The sequence below is a fragment of the Prinia subflava genome, chromosome Z, assembly GCF_021018805.1.
Source record: "Prinia subflava isolate CZ2003 ecotype Zambia chromosome Z, Cam_Psub_1.2, whole genome shotgun sequence".
NCBI classification, from domain to species: Eukaryota; Metazoa; Chordata; class Aves; order Passeriformes; family Cisticolidae; genus Prinia; species Prinia subflava.
This window is the reverse complement of record NC_086283.1, coordinates 2,118,744-2,126,243: the sequence shown is the minus strand read 5'-3', so window position 1 is coordinate 2,126,243 and position 7,500 is coordinate 2,118,744.

Below are 7,500 nucleotides of genomic sequence, written 5' to 3'. Positions count from 1 at the left end.
AATAGTGAAGAATTTACTGAATTTCTAAATGTGAAGGAAACTCAATTTGCTTATCTATCTCTACTAATTTCTTCACATCAATTTGCTGAACAATGTAACTTGGCAATACGTCAATGTATTGCATAGCAACCTGCTTTTTTTCTGGTTTGGAATTTTTTTTTTTAGCAGATCCTTGCATATTTGGTGGTTTACCAGATTTTATTTGTCACACAAGCTCTTGAAGACTTAACACAGAATTCAGCTTTACATCAGTTGGGAGCAATATCCTAGTTCTGTTTGGATTGGGATGTTTTTTTGAAGACTACAGACAATGTCCGCTTTCTGTAAATACAGTGGTCTTAAACAGGGAAAAAAGATTCTCAGTCATTAGGTATCAATGCCTTGTTGTTAATCTTATCTTTGAAACCATACAGATATTCAAACTGAATACAGAAATCCTAATATGCTTCAAAATATAAAGTAACACTGCTGAAATTACTTGTGGGCAATTAGTTCTTGATGGCATTGTGGAAAAGGAGTTTCTACTTTTTTGGTCTATGCACCTGGTTTTCTTTATGTGTTTCTTGAGAACTTGGCAGATGTGAGCCTGGAAGCAGTACTTGAGTTCTTTCAGAGAGAAATAAAGTTCAAGGTTTTTGTTTTGTTTTTTAAAATTAATTTTATTCCTGATTTCATTTTATTTTGTTTATTTGTTTATTTGTTCATATTGTTTATTATGACTGTGAGACATTGAATATACTTTTGGTTGGATTACTTGATTGCATGGGTGTGAGTAGAAGATCTATCCCAGCTCTCCCTTGTTGCCAGAGGTGAAAATTACACTTGTTTTAGAAGAGCTGGCTATCACTTTGACTAGAAAAGAAACCTTAAAATACTTTGTTCTTTGTCAACAAAATTATTTTTTCATTTTTGCCTCTTCATGTCTATCTTCATGCATCTGTCATGGCTATAAAACCACCTGCTAAATGTAATTTTCATGTGTTGTAAAATTACAGTTTAAAATAACAATTTACTTTAATGAAGTGAATATCAAGTAGTAAATAGCAGCTTCAAATGTATTCAGAAATGGCTGACCATTATTCTACTAGAATGTTTGCAATAGAAATTTTGTCTCTTAAAGGAGCTAAGTAGTTTTTTAAAATTACTATTTCTCATTTGAAATTTTTTGACCTCTTAGGAGAAAAGAGATACAGAATTTTTCTCTGTTGCTTCTTTGCTTTCCTGCTCCCACCCTCACCAGTCAAAAAGAGACTTAGGGATACCATCAAATATCTCACATGAATTAGTTCAAGTGCCTTATGTCCCACATGCTTGTCCCTAAAGACCCAGTTTTCAATTCAGGTTGTTTCCCATGACATACTGCAGAGATTCCATAAGTTCATTTATTTTGCAGAGCTTTAACACGAACAAAAAGGTTGAAGAATATTTTTTGTAAGGGACTATGGGACTGTTTCCTAGCTTCTTTTTTTTTTTTTTTTTTATCTGAAATGGTTTTGATTATAATATTATGTTCTAATGCATTGCTTTAGTATTTGAAAATTTGTAGTTTCTCATAGGGAGGAACAATACACCTTTTCAGCTGTATTTATTTCCATAAGCAGTGTTGCAATGTTTCCATTTTGGTCTTGAATTTGTTATTATATTTCTTCCATTAGCACACAGTATTTCGTCAGTCATTATTGCAAATGCCTTCAAAGACAGTACATTTCCTCTTAGTCTTTTGGCTAAAATCATAACCACTGGCTGCTGGTTTTCACTTCTGTGTCACAAAATAGCAAAATGCAAGAAGCAATATTTCCACATACTACTATTTAACAGTGTATAATACAATAAAAACTGCTTTGCAAATGACTCCCTTTCCATGCAAATTAACTTACTAGAAGTTAAATAGTGGAATTAGTTATATTGAACTGTATTAATAGTTTGGCAGGCCATGGATTCTCAGTCCTGGAAATTCACAGGCAGGCTTTGGGGCTGTAACAATTCCAGCACTTTAGAAGAGCTGTATAGAAAGGAGATTTTCAAGCAGAAAAGGCTGAAAAAGCTCAGCTTCAAAGCCTTTGCTTCTCAGACTTCAGGGTTTCTGAAGGCAATAGTGAGTCAAATCTGACTATTGGGACATAATCCTCTCCAGTTTAAGGTCCCTATTGACCTCAATTAGAGTAGACCCAGACTGCTTGGAGATGCCATAGTTACACCGTGTACTACAAAGGCTTTCGCTCTTGTAATTTTCAGACTATCAGTATTAAAACTGGATACTATATTATTATGTGCAACAAGAGATTTTATTGTGGTGAGAGAGAGCTTGTCTTCCTGATTCTTGCCTTCAGGTTAGATCTAAAGCATTTCTATTGGGAATTGTAAGGTTTGCTCCCAAAAATCACATTTTTGAGAGTGAATAGGGTTACAGTTTGGCCAAAATGGAAAATGGCAATAACCTTGTCACAGAATGGAAGCAGCTTGGATAAGAACAAAGTAGTTTCCATAGTTTTCTCAGTTAAAGGCAAGTACCCGATATTTCATTGACTTTCTGGGAGAGAGGGATTTATGGGAAAAAGACAGAAATGTAAATTAAAAAAAAAAAAAAAAGCCACTAAACCAGGACACCACACTCTTTAAAATACTTATATGTTACTGAAATTTAAGGTCTGAAATGTTGATTCTGTAATTGGCTTCATGAAGCAAAAAAAGTTTTTTGTTTCTTCTCTCTGTGATTCACATCTTGGAAAACATAGCTGCCTTTGGAAGAACTCTTACCATTCTTGCCATGGTGCCAAAATCAGTTCTCATAGAATAAGAGATCAAGAGAAGCCTTGAATATTGCTGCTCATCCTTAAATTAGGAAAAGAAGTGGCGTAACAAAAAAGAATTGTATAGCTTGGAATAAAAAATCGAAATTCTGTATAAGTGACTGAAAGAGAGTAGAGAGGAACAAAGTCTGTTTAGTAGAAGTATAAACATATACTTACACTTTATTTCACTGATTTAAAATATGTCACCCTTTTTAGCTTTCCCATAACATTTGTACTACTGTAATGTCACGAACCATTTATTTTAACTTTTCTGACGATCAGAAAAAATAAGCAGACACAGAAAGAGGTATTTGTCAAAGCACATCATAATTACTTTAGTAGCTTGCCTACCAGGGTCAGCTTTTTATTTTTTCTGAGTGAGTTCTGCATTCATACAGTGGCTTTTAATTTTAATATTTTACCCTAAAATATAAATAAAATACTATAATAAAAACAATAAAATAAAACAATAAAATAAAACAATAAAATAAAACAATAAAATAAAATAAAACAAAACAAAACAAAACAAAACAAAATAAAATAAAATAAAATAAAATAAAATAAAATAAAATAAAATAAAATAAAATAAAATAAAATAAAATAAAATAAAATAAAATAAAATAAAATAAAATAAAATAAAATAAAATAAAATAAAATAAAATATTTTAAAGTGAAGGAAACTGGAGGAGGGGGTGAGGGGGTGTAGTAACTGATCACAGTGAGATGTTTGTGTTAATTTGCAAATCAATTGATAAATACACACTTTATTTTAAGGCACTGCAAGGATGCTTCTCAATCTGGAAGTTTTTCCAGTGATTTTACTCTTGGAAATTACAGAATACCAAGAATTCTGGAATGTGAAAATGTGCATATGTGTTATGATACTGGTAGCTGGAATACCTGTCCCTAAAGTCAAGAGTAGTTCATCCTGGAATTTTTGAAGAGAAAAAGCAACCACTATTTATATTTGTGCCATGTAATAATTTTTATCTGAAACAAGTATCCTATTTATAACTAATTCAGTCCCACCAAGCCACATTATCAGCACATATTCCTAAACTAAAAAGCAATATAAAGTAGAACATGCTTGAAGCATTAGGTTCAGATCTAAAAAATCTTGCTACTGCAAAGGATGCATTTTTTTCAAATGGCATATTAAGTTTCCCACAAGTGTGAAACAGACTAATGAGAAAATACAGATTGTGTGAGAAGAATTTCTGTTGGAAGGTTTTATTCCTAGTCTATGTTTTATTATTAATAAGATAATATCTCATAGCAGGAACTTTAAATAAGAGAGCATTAGCAGGGTGTTTTGGTTTTTTGTTTGTTTTTTTTTTTCCCTTTCATCTTTTTTTGCTTAGAAGGAAGTACATCTCAATGGTGATAACTTAATATAGTCATACACTTACCAGGTATGGTTCAAAGGAAAAAAAAACCCAGAGCGACAAGTTCCTTTATTTCTTTATTTCTTTTAAAACCAAGTTACCAACCTAATTTCTGTTGTGAAATAGTTTCTGTGATGTACAAGAAACAAAAGAGAGATTTTGCAGCCCCAGTAAGGAGTCTTACTCTTTGTTCCACTAAAAAAAAAAAAAATGAAAGGAGAAAACAATGCACTTACTTTTCTGTTCAATGCTACTTCATGGAGAATTATTGATACAGGCCTTATGGACTTCAATGGAATCTTAATAGCTGTACTGTTTCATATATATGCTTATGTATCATCATGTGCACATCTAAACTAGGTACCTTCACTTTTGCTATAGGCTTAATGATAAACCTGAAATAAGTCAGGGTTTATAGAAGTAGTATTACAACACTCCAATTGCCTCTTTCCACTAAGCCATTTAATATTGTTGATATTTTATTGTATTTGAACACATACTCCATTCAGTTCTATGTGATAACAAAGGAGGAATAGCCAGTTGTTTTCACGTGAATTCCGTACACAGCAGAAACATCTTTTCAACTGGGTCCTATTTTCTGAGTTTACCTATGTCATACAAATAGTAAATATGTTTGTTTATAGCGAGGCTACTGAAACATTATTCTTCTGGAGCATACAGTTTCATGGACAAACATCCAATCTTTTTCAATGTAATTGTGTTGAGTATAGTCTGGTTGGCAAACCATGCTCCTGATAAAGTGCTTGATGTCACGTGAGGCAAGGCTCTGGGCTGGGGCTGCCAGCAAGGTCTTATTCCAAACGATGACAGGCCATATTTACTGAAGACACATCAGTATCTGTATGGCCTAGAATTCAGGGACGCCACCTTAACTTGATCATAATTCTTGATTTTGCTTCAGGGCTTCTCTGTATCTCACAGACACACCACCAGTGGAAAAGAGCAAAGGAAAGGACTTACTGTGTTACTGGGAGAGCTGAAGAATACACAGGTTCAAAAACATACAAAAGTAGGTGTAATGAGTTTGCCAGATCCTTCTGGGATTGCTTATGAGTTTGTTCCACTTCTATAGATGATATATGATCGAGAAGGGAAGCTATTAATAAGTCAGATTATACCTTAATGGTTTTTCCATGGAACACTACTGAGAGTGACTCCACCAAGCCAAAGGATAGAAAAGATTATGATCTTCTTATGATGTCCTTCAGAAGTTAATAAGAACTGTTATTTGCAGGCATTCTTTAAGTGTCTGTACAACCATATTCCCATGTAAGCCTATTGTACTATTTGGGTTCTCTAGTTTTCTTTACACACTAGTCAACACCAGAAGAAAGATAAATTTCATATATCTACTTGATTAAGTAGATATATGTCTCTGCTTGTTCATTTGGGAGGGATTGTTGATTATTTTTGCGGGTTTGTTTTGTATTTTGGTTTTGCTTGGATTTTTTTGGTGGTTTTTGTTTGCATCTTGTTTTGGCTTTTGTTTTTGAGCGGGATGTTGGTATTACCGTAGGCTTTAGGTATTTTATGGAAGAAAAGTGGGTACTGGTGAGTTAGCCTGATTAATTTAATCTACTTAATGTGTAGTAAAATTCTGTAGTTTGACTTGAGTGGTATCCAGGACTGATGAAAAAAAAGTGCCTGTATCCAAACACTGTGAGGCATCTATTTTTGATTGATTTTGTTTATATAAATTAATGAGGAATATAGGCCAAGCCTAGTTTAGGTCTTTAGATGCCGAGCCTCTTTTTACTTAGTTGCCCTACAGTCATCTCTTAAACTGGAATTCCACTACTTCTCTTAAAAAAACATGGTCTCTTCTTGGTTATCTGGGGTTGAATGCACGTGGGATGAGTGTTATGGCAAAGAGAGAACTGCCTGGCAATGACAGTTTGGAAATGAGGGTTTGGAAATGCTCTGTTTACAACTGTGGTGAGAAACTGAGTGAAAGCTGAAGGATATTATGTTTATTAATTCATGTCTATCTGCTCTATGCCCACACACAGAGCTGCAACAGATACTCCTGGTTAGAGGAATTTGATCAATGTGTGAATTTATGTGAACAGAACATATCCAAGTATTGCATATGCTGTGAGATATGATGCTTCTTTGCTTGAAAATATTTTATTTCCGAACTAGGCATACTGTAGGCTCTGAAATTAAGTTATCTTTGTCTGATGAAAAAGACCTCTTGTGAGTTAAATGGATTTATCATGATGTTTGAGCTTCTTTTAAGATGTAGTCTGGATTTAGTTTCAGTCTTTCTTTAGGCTAAATGTAAAGAAAAATTACAACAGTTTTGTTCTGCATTGAATGTATGTATATGAAAAAAAAAGGAAAGAAACTATTGTTCTAAGCTGTCTTATAAATACTTTCTTACCCTTCCTAGTTATCACAATCATCTTTTATTAATAAGGGACTTTTTTTTTTTTGTCATAGCCATAGTAAATTTGTACACCAAAGTAATATTTTCTTACTTCTGTAGTTTTTTCCTATGTATGCCTGTGGCGCAGCAGCAGTAGGAAGGAGGAAACATAATGCTTGATTTCCTTTAGACACCTTCCATGTAGTACTAAATTGTTTCAAATGTGGGAAACAGCCTGTGAGTAATTTTGTTAATAAAAGACTTATTTTTGCACGTACATTTCTGAAAGACCTTTCTTTTTGAAACAACTGTTTCTTACAAAAAGACAAAGAAAACCCTGCTGTGGAAAGAAGAAATGTGTTACGAAATATATACTAGTGCCTATGAGCAAAGAGATATCAACAGGACACTCCAATATGTATTTCCTTATTTTGCTTATACCATTCACTGCCTAACTCTGATTACAATCCACATCTTTTATAAAGTTAAAATGCCCAGTCTTACCACTTCTGTTTCATCAAGTCACCCTGTTCAAATACTATTACAAGAAGGTAATGATGCATAAATAGATTGAATTGGTATTGCAAAAGTAGTTGTTTTCTTCAGATAGAGGGCAACTATAAAATGAGGAAAATATTTTGTTTTTATTATTAAATGTTTCCTAAGTCAGTGAGTGCTTCAGAGAAAAGTAGAAAACTGCAAGCATCCACATTCAGTATCTGACTGCACAGAAGTGCTGAAAGAGCTGCTGGAGACCACAGGTTTCAGGCCACAATTGCACCCTTTCACAGCAGCTTTCAATTAAAAGAAGACATGTTCACTTCCATTCCCACCACCAAATGGAAGCATGTTCCAAAACATGATTTTTTGGTGGTTAGAAATAGAAATTCTTTTAATAGGCATCTTTCATCCAGTTGTTCTTTCGCCTGGTATT